The following is a 15705-nucleotide window of genomic DNA, read 5'->3' on the forward strand; positions in this document are numbered from 1 at the left end:
TCAGAGAATATATATTTAAAGGTAAATCACAAAATTCTGCATTATAAAATCTAGACTTATCAAAAACCCTATGAAAGTTATCACTGCCAAAAAAAAGAAAGTTTTTTTAATCAGTGCTATATTACATCTTAACAGACATATCATTTTCTCTCTCTATCTAGTCTTTTTTACTTATTGCTCAAATTGAGCCATATGAGAAATGCATAATTAACAAATTTAAGATAGATAGTACAAGTAAAAAGAGCTTGTTTCTGGTTTCAGTTTTCATTTTCTGTCACATTTATTCAGCACTTTTTATCTATTATATTTATTTGGCTAGCAAGATGAACCCACAGGGTATGAAATCTAGCCAACTACAATAAAAATGATTGGAAAGAGAGACATCACATCAACTAGAGAAATAAATGAAGAAACAATTTCTCTTGTCCTTAAAATTTGTAACAAACTATTATAATAGCACCAGGCTCTTCCTGAACCTTAAATTGAAGTTATATCATTATACTGCATAAGGTTTAGAAATTTTTCTTCTAAAATTACATTGAAAGAAATTAAATAGTACAGGGGAATAGATTTCATAGTATATCAAGGGTAAAATTAAGTGCCTAATAATATTGAACTAGTCCAATCAAATAATATATATTTTTTGTTTCTAACATAGCACCTGATCCAGAACCTTAAATATAAAGGTACTTAATGAATAAGTTGTTGCTTTAAAGAAAAAATGTAAAAACAACAATAAAACAATTTATTCTATGTTGACTGTAGGACTTGAAGTCCTTCCCTCAACATTAATTGGGAAGAAAGTTAGTGAGATAAAGGAGATGCTAGATGTCACAGTAGATAAAGTATTGGCTCTGTAGTCAGGAGGACCTGAATTCAAATTTGACCTCAAATGTATAATATCTGTGTGACTCTGTCACACAGTCATTGTGGGAAAGTCATTGAATCCCTGGTTACCCCCAACTCCTCCCATCCTGCCCCCCCAAAAAAAACAAAAAAGAAAGAATAGATGAGTAAGGTAACTTATGTTTCTTTTTGAAAATGTGGTACAGTAGCAAACAAAGTGGTCTAAGAAGGCCCACTTTCAAACACTGCCTTTGAAACATACTGGTTCTCAGAGCTCTAGGCCACTCTTTACCTCTAAAATGGTAAAGAAAGCATTAAGCTGCTGTGGAAAAGGGAGTTATCTGAACCAGAAATTCCTTGTATCAATGAAACCACAGTACAGTGCTGATGTTTTTAAAACATCTATCTAGGTTTTGTTTTTTTGTGTTCCTTCCCCCCATTTTAAAACATTTTGTCCTAGTTCTTTTAAAGATCAATTCTGAGAAAGCCTAAAACTAAGGTCCATTTTAGAGAGGAGCTTAGGGTCAGGGATTCTGGGGATAGAGAGGGAAAAGTAATATCAGTAATATCCAGGTATAACCTTAATTTTGTTATAGTGTATAAAGTGTATAAGGAAGGGAGGAAGGGCCATGAATGAACTGTCAAAGAAAAGAATTCCAAAGCCAGATAAATTTACAAGTGATTGCTATCAAATATTCAAAGAATAATTAAATCTTATACTACATAAACTTTTTGCAATAAGGAAAAAGCACCTTTCTAATACCTTTATATAATATAAATATTAGTCTTGATACCTAAACTAGAAAGTAGCAAAAAAAAAAAAAAAAAGACAAGGAAAATCATAAGTCAATATTCCTAATGAACACTAATACAAAACTATTAAATAAATTATTAAAAAACAGAACACAACACCACATCAGAAAACTTATACACTATGATAAAATTAAGGTTATACCAGGAATACATAGTTGGTTCAATATAAAGGCTATGATTATAATACAAAGTATTATAAACTTAAAAAATATGATTATATCAATAGAGACTAAAATATATATTGACAAAATCCAACACCCATTGAAAATAAAAATTCTAGAAAGCACAAGAAAAAAGGAATCAGCTTCATTTTGCACCTGGCTTTACTTCTCTCATATCCTCCATTTAAGGAAGGCTCTGGTCAAGCATCTTTTCATTTCCTATCCAGCTGTTTCCTCTGGACTTTATCATGCCTTCTTTCCTTACCATACTATGTAACCTTTCCCCCGTGCCCACTTACCAACTTTTAGCTCTTTGAAGACAAGGACCTATCTTCTGATTTTCCATTTATCCCCAGTGTTTAGAATAATGGCTAGCTCTGAGCAGTCACTTGGTAATTATTTATTGATTGACTGACAATATAGGAATCATGATATGCAATCAAGGAAATTTAGAAGCCTTTAAATAAATTCAGGTAAAGAGAATGATAAATGTTGAAAGGGATGTAGGAAAACTGAGGCATTAATGTATTGTTGGTGGGATTGTGAAATGATCCAGCCATTCTGGAAAGCAATTTGAATCTATTCCCAAAGGACTATAAAACTCTGCATCCCCGTTGATCTAGCAATGTCACTACTAGGTCTATATACAAATGAAATCATAAAAGAGGGATTAGGACCAACATGTGCAAAAATGTTTGTAGCAATTCTTTTTATAATGGAAATTGAGTGGATGTCCAATAGTTGGGGAATGGCTGAATAAGTTATGGCATATGAATGTAATGGAATATGGAAAAGGATAAGAAGGCTGAATTCAGAAAAGCCAAGAAATACTTATAAGAAATGATGCTGAATGAAGTGAGTAGAACCAAGAGAATACTGTATACAGTAGTAACAAGATTAAGAGATGATAAGCAGCTATGGACTTGACTCTTCTCAATTATGCAGTGATTCAATTGCTTAACCACTGTTTATCTGAATCCAATGGAAAAGGAAATGACAAATTACTCCAGTATCATTGTCAAGAAAACCCCATGAATAGTACTATTATATGATAGTTTAAGAGTCAGACATGAATGAACAATGAAAAGTAAAAGTAATAATAGCATCTACCTTGCAGGGTTATTGTAATGGGCTAACATATATATAGTACTCTATAAACTGTAGAACACTACATAAATACTAGCAGTTTTTATTGTTATAGTTGCTGTTATACTTATGTATCCCTTGACACTCGTATCTTCAATAACAAAAAAGTAAGAATTATGGATAAGACATTTGTGGTTTCATATGTATCCTTCTACTGTGTTCTACTTAACATATGAAAATGCTTGAGTTTTTTCATGTTTGTCAAATTTATAATAAAAATAATACTCCACTTGCTCTAACAGAATATTTTACAAGTTATATTTTGAAAAGTAGGTATTATTATCATTTGATTATTTATCTACTGGGGACTAACTCCAAACAGAAGAAAAATCAGTCTAAAAATTTAGAAATTTGAATCACTTTTATTTTATATTAACAATACATTACAATTTTCTAATCTGACCCAAGCTCTTCCAAATGCTTTTACTGAAGGTGGTTTCTTTATATGGAGAATTCTATTTTCTTCCTTTTGAGAGTATTCTCAACCATTTCTTTATTTTTTTAGTGTCTACCTATCACAATTAGTTCCAATAAACTTGAATATAAACATATTAGGTTGCGAAATATTTTGTTTTTTGTTTTGTTCTGTTTTTTTTTTTTTTGCTGAGGCAATTGGGATTAAGTGACTTGCCCAGGGTCACACAGCTAGGAAGTATTAAGTGTCTGAAATCAAATTTAAAATCAGGACCTGTTGACTTCAGGGCTGGTGTTCTATCCACTGTACCATCTAGCTGCCCCTTGTGATATATTTTGAATAAAGCAGACACTGAATTAATATATGAAAGAACAAATATTTTTCAGTGGTAGACAGAATTATACATATTTTGACAGTAACAAGACAAATATAACACATGTATTCAGCACTTAATTATGTGTCAGATAGTGCATTAACCTCTAGGAATACAAAAATGAAATAGCTCCTGCCTTCAAGCAACTTAAAATCTATTCAGGAGAAAAATATGCACACAGAGTAGTTGATATAAAATATTTTCAAATATACAAAAATAATTAAATGAATCAACAGTTGTACTAATGTGGGTGCTCCAATGATGGAAATTGCAGCCCAAATATACTTGCTCATTCTGCATGACTATTGTCTACAGTCTCCCATCATGTTCACACAAATGGTTCACCCATTTTAGCTTTCCCATCCATTGTGTGGGTACCAGCAGAACATTTCCAAAACAGCTGATAATGAGGTTTATCTATAGTTTATTATTCTCTTTCATCATATGACTTTTTTGATCATACGTTTCAGACATATTTTGTTTGGGATAGGAACATGATATGATAAATAAGTGACTTTTAAAATATAGAAATAGATGATATGAATGTGTAACACATTTAATGCTAATAAATTATTTTTTTTTCCTTTTTGGATGTCTTTACAGTGAAATATGAATGAACTCTCATTGTACTTTTCACTTTTATGTTTTGCATTTGATTACCATTTTTATTAATAAAAGTTAAAGTAAATGCAAATAGCTAAATACCTTTCACATTCTTGGTGATGGATACCCATGTTAATTTGGCAAAAAGGGATGATTTAATAAAATTCACTGTAAGTATAAAAGTGTTTGTTATAAGTAATAATGAAAAAAAAATGTGTCAAGTACTCTGAGAAAGATACTAAAAAATACATGGTTCTAAAGTCAAATATGGTTCAAAGGAGAATTTTAATTATGATGAATATTATATAGTCCATAGAGTCACTTTGACAATAAAGATAGTGACATGAGTAAAAACTTCTTGATAAAAACAATTTCTCTTTGCTCAAGCAACTCTCATATGAAAACACAAATGTTGTCAGTAGTCTATTGGTTTACACGTTTTTATTAAATGACTAGTATGTGCAAGACACTGTAAAAATAAGAAATAAGCCATGAGAAACTAAACTAAACTGAGACTTACTAAAATTTTAATAAGATTTTAAATTACTTTATAGCACAGATCTTTTGTTATTGTTCATTCATTCAATTATGCCCAACTCTTTATGATTCTATGGTCCACAAAACACCAGATGCTACTATCCCCCATTATTTCTTGAAGTCTAATCAAGGTTATATTTGTTGCTTCTATAATACTATATGTCTGACTCTCTGTTGACTCTTTATCCTTTTATTTTCAATCTTTCCCAACATCAGGAACTTTTTATTAATGAATGCTGTCTTTTCATTATGTAGCTAAAGTATTTAAGTTTCAGCTTTACTTTTTGTCCTTATGATGAGTAATATGAATTAATTTAAGTGCTACTTTGAGCTCCTTCCTGTTGAAGGAATTTTCCAGAGTTTATTCCAACAGAGACATTAAAGAGATATGTATAATGCGAAAATCTGTATACTGTGAAAATATTTTCACTGACAAATTCAGCAAACATTTATTAAGTACATAGTAATATGTTGGGCACAGGGTACACAAATTTAAAATGAAAAGTTCTCTGCCCTTAAGATTCTGAGCATTTATTACACTGGCATGATACATACATATAAAACTAAATGCAAAGTTCATTTAAAATAATCCAAGTAATTTTAAGAATCCATATAACTATAGTTTATCAGGAGATAGTACCTTGGTTATGATTTGAAGGAAGCAAGAGAGGTCTTGCAAACCAGTTATGCAAAAAGCATATAGAGGCAGGGACAGAATGTTGTATTAAAAAGAATCTGTGGCAGGCCAGTTAGTTTTAAAAGAAAGTATGATATAGAGTAATATGAAATAATAGTGGAAAGGCAGATGAGATTAAAATATTTGTTGCTAGTATGTGTCAGAGGTGATTGGAACTCAGAAAGATAAGTCTTCTTAAACCATATAATTGCCCAAGTAAAAAAAATTGGAAGATAAGTATTCTTGAACCATATAACTGCCCAAGTAAAACATTGACTTTAAATGTCAAGCTACAGATTTCATATTTTATAATAAAAGGAACAAGATTATGCAAGTTTTTAGTAGAATTGGCTTACCACATTCATATTTATATTTTAGGGATAATAAATTTACAACTCTATAAAGAATGGATTAGAAAGGTGAAAGACTAGAGAAAAGAAGAATAATTAAGAGACTTTTGCAGTAGTACAGACAAGAATGCTTGAACAAAGGTAAAGGAAGAGTAGAAAGAAGGGTCCAGAAGCAAGACAGAAGAAACAAGACTTGTTATGTAGTTAGATGCAGGGGTTGAATCATAGAACCATGTGTCAAGAAAGACTTCCAAGATTATGAGCCTTGGTGACTGGATGGTTCAAAAGAAATGGAAATATCCAGAAGAGTGCATTTATGAGAAAATATGAGTTTTGTTTTGGATATCCTGAATTTAAGATATTATGTGGGAAATCAAATTGGAGATGTCCATCAGGCAGTTAGTTGGTAATATGAAAGCAATCCAGGAGAGAGATTTAGGGATGATGGATGTATAGAATTGGAAGTAATTTGTACAGAGATAGTTATCAGGAGGAGGTGGTTGTAGACAGTATCAGAAGTTGCAGAAAGATAAAGAAGGAGAAATACTGAGAAACCACTGGGTTTAGAAAGCTGGGAAATCATGATAATCTTGGCCAGAGCATTTTCATTAATGGGGCTAGAAACCAGATTGTAAGAGAATATTAAGTGAATGGTGTAAAAAAAAATGGAAGCAGTGAATGAAGATAACCTTTCCTGAGACCTTAGTATTGAAAGAGAGAAGAAAGAAGACAACAGTTAAGGGAATGACAGGTGAGATTAAGGAATGAGAAAAAATCCAATGGATAAGAGATGCTCAAGATGAAGGAATCATGAAGGAATAAATTCCCAGTGAATACAAGAGGTGATAGAATCAAGAACATAAGAAGTTAGTTTTGACAAAGCTATTTCTTTCTTTGTGAAGAGAACAAAGGAATAGTTATTATAAAGAAATCTTGAGATGTGGAGTAAGGCAGGGAAAATACCTTATCACAAATGAAATCTATTTTCTCAGTAAAGTTTGAGATAAGGGTCTCAGCTGAGAGGGAAAAGGTAGTATAAGAGGTGAAAGAAATTAGACACTGTTCTATAAAGAAAAAAGAAGTAGAGTGTGACTTTAGATTTGCTATTATGGATGGCTATGATTATCAAATCACAGAAAACTGAAAAGACTTTTAAAAAGGCTGGTGAAATGAGTAATAAATAGCTACAAATAATCAAAAAACTAAAACAAAACACAAACTGAGAGCCAAAAGACTATGGTGATGATGATAATGATGTATGGATAATGTTGTAAAGCAAAAATGTCGAGTGAACTGAATTGGGAGTCATTGAGCCATGCACAAGGATCCCTTACTGGCTTAGTCTCAAAATGTAGTAGTATCTAACTTGTACTGTAATTTTATTTGTTTTTAAAACTGTTTCCCAACAACATCTTGATCTGGTGGTACTGGGAAGTACTGTAGCCACATACAGTCCATAGGCTATATATTTGACACTCCCCTTCCCTCTCCCCACCCCTTTCTCTCTCTCTTTTTTTTTTCTGGTGAGGCAATAGGGGTTAAATGACTTTCCTAGGGTCACACAGCTGGCAAATGTCAAGTGTCTGAGGTCACATTTGAATTCAGGTCCTTCTGGCTCTAGGGCCAATGCTCTATCCACTGCACCATCTAGTTGCCCTCTCATTTGTCACTTGTACTGTAAGATACAACTATTCTAGTACATGACAAGTTTAGTGGCTGAAAGAGGTTGAAAATAAAATTTGAGGACAGAAAATTAACTTGCTCCTTTTGTATGTGAAGGTTTGGTCAAAGATAAAGTACAAAAAGACAACTTTTGTTCATGAAACTAATAAAAAATACATAGGTGAAGAAACAGTGTTTCTACTAAAATTTAAGCACAGAAATAGGCAGCAGGGTGAACCTGATATAACTTAGGGGACCCTCTTAAGGGAAGAAAAGCAACTTAAGATGTATTGATATTACTTTTTTGAGCTTGAGAGTGCAGAACTTAAAAAGTCTTAAGTAAAATTGTTGAGAGATGAAATAAAATATGCTGGTTTCATAACTGACAGAAAATTAGATCCCATGAGTTTTATTTCATAAGGAAAAGTTGAATCACTGACCAATAAAGGGCTTTGATTTAGACTTAAGAGGGACTAACTGAAGAACTGAGGCAGCAGATTAGATAAGAGGGTGATAAGTGGTCTTAAAACAGCAGGACTGAGTAAGAAGATTCCAGCAGAAGTACTCATTCAAGAAAATGATTTTAAAAATTGTATTTGAGAAATTGCTATTGGAAGAGAAACACTATTTTGCATATTGGCTGTTTCCAATTGGAGGAGAATGGAATTCTGCTATTATCTCAGCTAATGCCTTCCATTACCATCTAGAATTGAAAAGATAATAAATCTCTCAGAAACATTTGACTGATCTTTGATATAACCTCTGGTTTGGAAGAGGAAAACAGAGGAACAAGGAAAATCTTTGCAATTTCTTGGCTATCAGCATAGATTGGAAGTGAATTGGACAATTCAATGTCTTGTTGAATGAAATGCTAGCTAAGTTTGCTTGCATTGCTTTGAACACACAACCTACATGGTTCTTCCATTCTCTGGCTTAAAAAAATTCCCTGTCATTTTAATATTGTAACACTTTCTTATCACTCTTTTTAAAACAATAATGAACTAAAAGAAGCCTGTCACTATTTCATTCATTTGAGAGACAAAGAAAAGCAGAAATGCCCAGCAGAAGAGAGCTGTGTGGCTATATGGGAAACAGTTATCAAAGAAGCAGCTGACTGTAGTTGCTGATTGTTTTTAGAGAAGTCAAGGACAGCAACGCCTTCACTTCTGAGATGTGAGCTACCATCATGACATGGGTTTCCTTTATTCATTTGCCTTTATGTTGGGTTTCTGTAAGTGTGACCACTTTTCCCAGGAAACTGAATATTAGTAGAGTTGTAACTCTGGTTTATATGTGTATGTTAAAGTACTATTTTTTATTGCTTTTAATGCGTACTGAGTTAGTGGTATATTATGATTATTTTTGCTTAACATGAAGTATATGTTTTTAGGTTTAACAGCTAATGGTATCAATTTGTAATTATGCAAATAAGTGACTAATTTGTCTGTACCCTTGGACCCAAACATTCCATTGCTGGGTTTATCTCCCAAGGAGGTCAGTGATAAGAATAAAGTCCCATATACAACAAACTTTTTTAACAACTTTTTTATGGAAGTTAAAAATTATATAAAAAGTAATGTTTATCGATTAGGGAACTGTTAAACAAACTGTAGTACATGAATTTAATGGAATGTTATTTTCTATAAGAAATAATCAATACAGAAATGAAAAGGAAAAAAGCTGCCATGGAGTTGATACCAAACACAAGTAAAGATGCAAACAAGAGAGTATCTAATTGTTCTTGATGAATTTGAGTGGCCAGATTCAGATATAGTAAATCCTTGGACACTTAAAGAAATGATGGATTTCACTGTTTAGATACTATCAGTGATACATGAAAAATTGTGGTAAATGAAAAATGTTCTAAATGATTAGAGAAAGATAAATGCCATTCAGATTTTTTTTTAAAATGAAATCTATGCTTATTATCTGGGAGGAAGGAGATAAGTGAAGGAGAAAGAAAAATTCAGAACACAAGTTTTACAAAAATGAATGTTGAAAACTAGCTTTACATGTATTTGGAAAAATAAAATACCATTGAAAAAAAATTTAAATTAAACAAAAGAAGCCACCCCCCCCAAAAAAAAAATCTATTAACTATAGTCCAGCAAGCTTGACTTCTATTCTTGGGAAGTTTCTAGAATGGATCATTAAAGAGATGGTCATCTAGTAAAGAAGTGGTTACAAAGATCCAGCATAGCTTCAACAAAAATAAATCATGTCAAACTAAACTTATTTCCTTTTGGACAAAGTTACTAAACTTGTGTATCATAGGAAATGCTGGAGATATAATTTACTTATTCTTTGGTAAAGTACTTAATAGAATGAAAAAGATAGAGAGATGTGGACTAGACTACAATACAATCAGACAAATTTAGAACTGATTAAATAGTCAAATTTAAAGTGTAATCATGCTTGACTTAACATGACTAGCAGAAAGTCTCTGGATGTGTGCCCCCTAAATTTGTGCTTAACTTTTATCAATGACTTAGACAAAGGCACACATGGCATAGTCATCAAATTAACAGATCACATTAACCTAAAAGTAATTCCAAACACATCTAGATGTCAGAATGAGGATGGAAAAGATCTTGACAGGCTAGATCACTGAGCTGAATCTAAAGGGATTCAATATAAACTTTTACACAGGTTTAAAAAGTCAACTTCATACACACACCAAATATTTGATAGAAAGGGAAGCATGTTCAGGTAGCAGATAGCAGTTGAGTTATAAAAAAAAAATTATCTGGAAAATTTTTAATTACAGTTTAATTAGTTATTCAACTGTAATTTTAAGTTTAGGGCTGTTATGTGGCACAGTTCATAGATCTGGAGATAAGTCTTCCTGAGTTCAAAATTGGCCTCAGATATTTAATTTGCTGTGTGACTCTGGGCAAGTCACTTACACTGTTTGTCTTAGTTTCCTCATCTGTAAAACAATCTGGAAAAGGAAATGGCAAAACACTCCAGTATCTTTGCTAAGAAAACTTTAAATGGAGTCATGAATAGTCAAACACAACTGAAAGGTAAAACAACAAGTTTAAGGCCCAATATCTGTAGGGTAATTTGTTAACTAAAAAAGCTAATGTGAAGTTGGTCTGTATTAAGGGAGCTACAGCTTAAAGGGAGGAGATAACAGACTCTTTAAATTCTTCCCAGATCTTATCATATAATAGCTTTCAATTTAGATCAATATAAGTTAAGGCAGTGATAAGATGGTAAGCTTACAAAAGAGGCCAACTAAGGTGAAGGACTTGATCTCATGTCATGAGGATCTGTTGAAAGAACTAGTAATGTTTAATCTAAAAAAACTCTAAGGGATGGGTGGAGGAAACTGATAAATTATCTGAAAAGATGTAATGTTGAAGAGCATAAATCTAGATACAATGGTTAGAAATTATAAAGAGGCAAATTTAGGTCTAAAACCAGAACAACTTCCAAATAGTCAGAGTTGCTCAAAGGTAGACCAACAGCCTAGATGGGTGATGAATTTCTCCTCCTTGGAAGTCTTCATTAAGAAGCTAAATTATGACTTGCCAAATATGTTATAATGGAGATGCTAGCTCTGCATCTTTGTTATATCCACTATATAGAGGTATCCTAAGACTTTACCCCAGGCCTTCTTCTGACCTTTATAACCTCTTTCATTTAGAGATTTCATGGTTCAATAATCATCTCTATGCAGATGATTCCAGATCTATATATTCTGTCCTGGTCTCCCTCATTAAAGTCAGTTCCTCTTCACAAATAATGTTTTAGATTTCTCAAGCTGGATGAATCATAAGTTCCTCAAACTCAACAATTCCAATAGAAAACATTTTCTTTCCTCTCAACTGTCTCTTGATCTGAATTTCTCCATTATTGATGGCTTCATAATTCTCCTAGTCCCAATTTTACAAATTAAATGTCATCTTCAATTCCTCATTCCCACTCGGCCACCTATGTAGTTCTTTGACAAATTTTGTCATTTCTACCACAATGAGATTTTATATGTCCCTTCTCTCTACTCATAGAGCCAGCTAATCTATAGCAAGAGCCTTTTGATTTGCCCCCTATATTTCAAGAGCCCATCTACTCTAATCCATTCTCCATTCATGATTTTCCTGAAACAAGTTTTTCTGAAACCTTGTCACCTTCCCCCTACCAGTCCCCTTACATTCCTATTCAATAAATTTCAGTAGCCCACTATTACTCATAAGGTTAAAATATATATTCCTTTGTTTAGAATGCATTTTTCTTTATAACTTGGCACCTTCCTACCTCCTATAGTACAGTCCAACTACATTAGATGATCTGATATACTCTTTCTCTTATCTTTGTTCTTTGCACTGGTTCACACCCATGTCTGGTATGCTAAGCCCTTTTACTTCCAACTTTGAGTCTCTCTGGCTTCCTTCAGCAAAATTCTGTACAAATCTCTCTCTCTCTCTCTTTTTTTTAATAGTATTTTCCCAATTAACCTAGCTATGAGTGTCTTCCCTTCTGAAATGACCCTCCATCTACTTTGTACATATCTTATGTGGAGCTAATAATTTACATGCTGTCACTCTCATTGGAATATAAGGATAAGAGGCTTTTTTTTTTTTTTTTTTTTTTTGCCTATGTACTCCTGTGTCTGGATACAACCAGAATCTAGCACACAATAAGCTCTTTTTAAAAAATAATCAATCAATCAATTAATTTTTAAAACACAAATGCTTCATGAATCAAAGGGAAAAACCATGGGAGAGGATTTAAAAAAAAAAAAAAAAACAGACAAAAAGAAGTGAACCTACCATGTATTTATTTACATTGAGTCTCCTTAAATCTTTTTCTGGATGCAGATAGCATTTTCTATCCAAAGTCTATTGGGATTGCCTTGGATCACTGAATCATTGAGAAGAACTAAGTCTTTCATGGTTGATCAAAACACATTCTCTCTGTTATTGTATACAATGTTTTCCTGGTTCTGTTTGTTTCATTCAGCATCAGTTTGTATAAATCTTTCCAGGTCTTTCTAAAATCAGCTTATTTTTTTATAGAACAATAATATTCCATTATCTTCATGTACCACAACTTATTTAGCCATTCTCCAACCGATGGGCATCTACTCATTTTCCAATTCTTGGCTATCACAAAAAGAGTTGCTACAAACATTTTTGCACATGTGGATCTTTTCCCTTCCTTTTATAATTTCCTTGGGAAATAGAGTCAGCAATGGCCCTTCTGGGTCAAAGAGTATGTACAGTTTTTATATGCCTTTGGGCATGGTTACAAATTGCTCTCAAGAATGATTGGATCATTTCACAACTCCACCAAAAGCACAGTGTCCCAGTTTTCCCATATCCCCTCCAACATTTATTATTGTGTTTTCCTGTCATCTTAGCCAATCTGAGAGGTGTAAAGTGATACCTCAGAATTGTTTAATTTGCATTTCTCTAATCAATAGTGATTTAAGTAAGTTTTTTATAAATGTTTGCTAATTGCTGACTAAGATTGCTCTTCAGTTATGAGTTGGAACAGCTAGTGGTGTTTCTTCCAAGTCTCAAATTCTATATTGTCATGAATCTAATTCAGTCTAGACACAGTGAGCAATGATGACTATAAGACAGAGTATGCATGAATACTAATTATACAAATACTACTTACATGAATATAAAAGCAAAATTATACAAATACTACATTACACAAATACTATTACAAATGCTAATTATTTAAATACATAATTTAAGGTAGCTTTTTAGATAAATATATTAAATCTTTAATTGAACTGATTGCTAAGTTAGAGACCATATTGTATACTGGTCTCAGATACAGAAGTCTCAAACTATTAAGGTCACATGTATTCTCAAACCAGTTGTAGCTTTTTCATTATATATGGTCTCCATATCAGGGTCTGAATTTGAAAATGTTTTTCATCTTCATCTCCACATAGTTTTTTTGGTCATTTTTTTTTTTTTTTTTACTTTTTAATAAGCAAATAAAGAGTCATCATGATATTGATTCTAAGTACCTGGAATGAAATTTTTTCTAAGGCAATTTGGGGAATAAAATAATAATATTTCAGGACATCTCAAAATAGTCTACCTAACTAAGCTATTTTTAATATTTGGAAAAGCACAGTCATTCAACTTTTACTTATATTAAAAAAAAAACAAAAACAAAAAACTATGGAACATACCCTATTTGCAAGGGACTTAAAAAGGCACAATCATGAAGAAATGATCCATAACTTCAAAAAGCTTAAAAACTTGCAGTTTATATTACATATGAAATTTTCTTTCCATTTATATCCAAATAATTTAATGCAACTCCAGGAACAGTCATCATTAGTGACATAAGTCTTTGACAGACATGTAAGATTTTCATATATTAGTTATTATGATGTCCATCACAATTGATCAGTATTCTCCATCTGTGACAAATACCAAACAAAATAAAGTACGGACCTGAGGTCCTTTCAGTCTGAGTAGATTACAAGCTAACAAACTTCTAAAGAACCAAGCATTCGGGTTATCCTACTTTCTCCTTCTTAATAATGTTCTGAAGATATGTTCGCTGAGTGATGAGCAAATCCTTTTTTGTTGTGACTATTACTCTGGAAGAGAAAAATTATTCAGGTATGTCACCAAGCAGGTTAAAATATAGACAAAGGATAAGGAAAAGGTGAAGAGGGAAGAAGAAAGGGAGGGAGGTGAAAGAGTAACAGAAATAACGGCCTTAGGTGACAGTTCAGAATCAGACATACTTAGCTTCCCACACTATTATGAAGAAAAAAAATTTAAGCATATGCTATCCCAAAGTCTACCAGTTGGAGACTTCGGGAACAATTTTGTGAAGATTTTTGGGAGGAACTTAAAGTAAAGGATTGGAGAATTAGTTGGTGAATTTGTTTTCCATCTTAAGGCCATACGGTCTGACTAGGATCAATCAATGCACTAGGTCTCCTCAGCTCTATTTCTTTTTAAAACTTTAAAAGCTAGAGCTACTATTGCTATTGGTGATAGAACTGAGACCTGAGAAAGTCCAAAGGGGTTTCCAAGAGCAAGTTGAGGAAAAATTTCTCCAACACTTTTTTTAAAAATGATCTTGACTCTACATTGGGGACAGAAACAACTCCCACTAACTGCCCCATTTGTACTACTCTTGCCTCTCCTTTCTTCTCAAGCTACACTCCCTTTCCCCTTCTGGCAAAGGACCTCTTCAAGATCTGCCATGTTGTCCTAAAATTCAAACATTTTCAGTGTGCCACTACATGGCCAGAAGCAGTAAGGAAGCTGGTTATCCCTAAAAGGAGCAAAGCAGTGAATTTTTTATGTCTTTGGAATACCCCGAAATTTCCAGGGGAGCTCAAAATATATGATTTCTGGGATACCTCTTTATATGTATGTCCATTCAGCCTCCAATATAAAGAATCATAGAAGTAGAACTGGAAGGGGATATTAGCTAGATTTATGATGTATTTCTTGGTGACAAACTATCTACATAAGGACAGTGGAAGTAACAACCATGCTAATTATTATTTGCATAAGATAAGAAATGTTAGGCATTTGGCCTGAAAGAAATTCTGCATTTTCTAGTATTATTATTAGTGTTAATGTAGTTATCATCATCAGCAGCAGCATCATCATCATTTTTTATAAAAATAATTTTGAGAGCTTATGGATTTGCAATATGAGTAACAGAGGCAAAGAATACAGTTGATTAAGAAAAAGGTATTTAAAAAACAAAAACTGATACATATGATCTTTTAAAGTTTTCAGAGTGCTTTATAAATAATATCTAGTTTTAGCTACATAAAACTTAGTGAGATAGATACTACAGGTGTTGTTGCTCATGTTTTACAGATTTAGAAACTGAAGCTCAATCAGGAAATATATTTTGCCTATTGCTACACAACCAGAGTACATCAGAAGCAGCATATAAATACAGGTCTCCTTACTTCCAAATCCAGTGTTTTTACTATTGTTTTAGACTGCCTCTCAACAGAAGATTTCTTAGGTCTCTTTCATGTTTGAGATTTTATAAATCTACAAATTTATAAACCACTCAAAGCTAAGATGTAAGTACCACATCACAGCATAAGGAACCCTATTCACTGAGGCCAGAAACATAGGAACATAAATATGGTCACATAGCTGTTT

The 15705-nt window shown here is 32.6% G+C and overlaps 1 protein-coding gene and 1 long non-coding RNA gene across 11 annotated transcripts in view; one reads left to right on the top strand and one right to left on the bottom strand.

Annotated features, from left to right (window-relative positions):
• Nucleotides 1–15705, bottom strand: part of TANC2 (tetratricopeptide repeat, ankyrin repeat and coiled-coil containing 2) — a 535383-nt gene that overhangs the window by 268559 nt on the left and 251119 nt on the right. The gene's annotated exons all lie outside the window — the stretch shown is intronic.
• Nucleotides 14022–15705, top strand: part of LOC116423281 — a 36423-nt gene continuing 34739 nt past the window's right edge. The window contains exon 1 of the long non-coding RNA XR_004233831.1: nt 14022–14181. This is a non-coding gene — a long non-coding RNA (uncharacterized LOC116423281). The remainder of the gene's footprint in view (nt 14182–15705) is intronic.

The sequence above is a fragment of the Sarcophilus harrisii genome, chromosome 4, assembly GCF_902635505.1.
Source record: "Sarcophilus harrisii chromosome 4, mSarHar1.11, whole genome shotgun sequence".
Classification (NCBI taxonomy): Eukaryota; Metazoa; Chordata; class Mammalia; order Dasyuromorphia; family Dasyuridae; genus Sarcophilus; species Sarcophilus harrisii.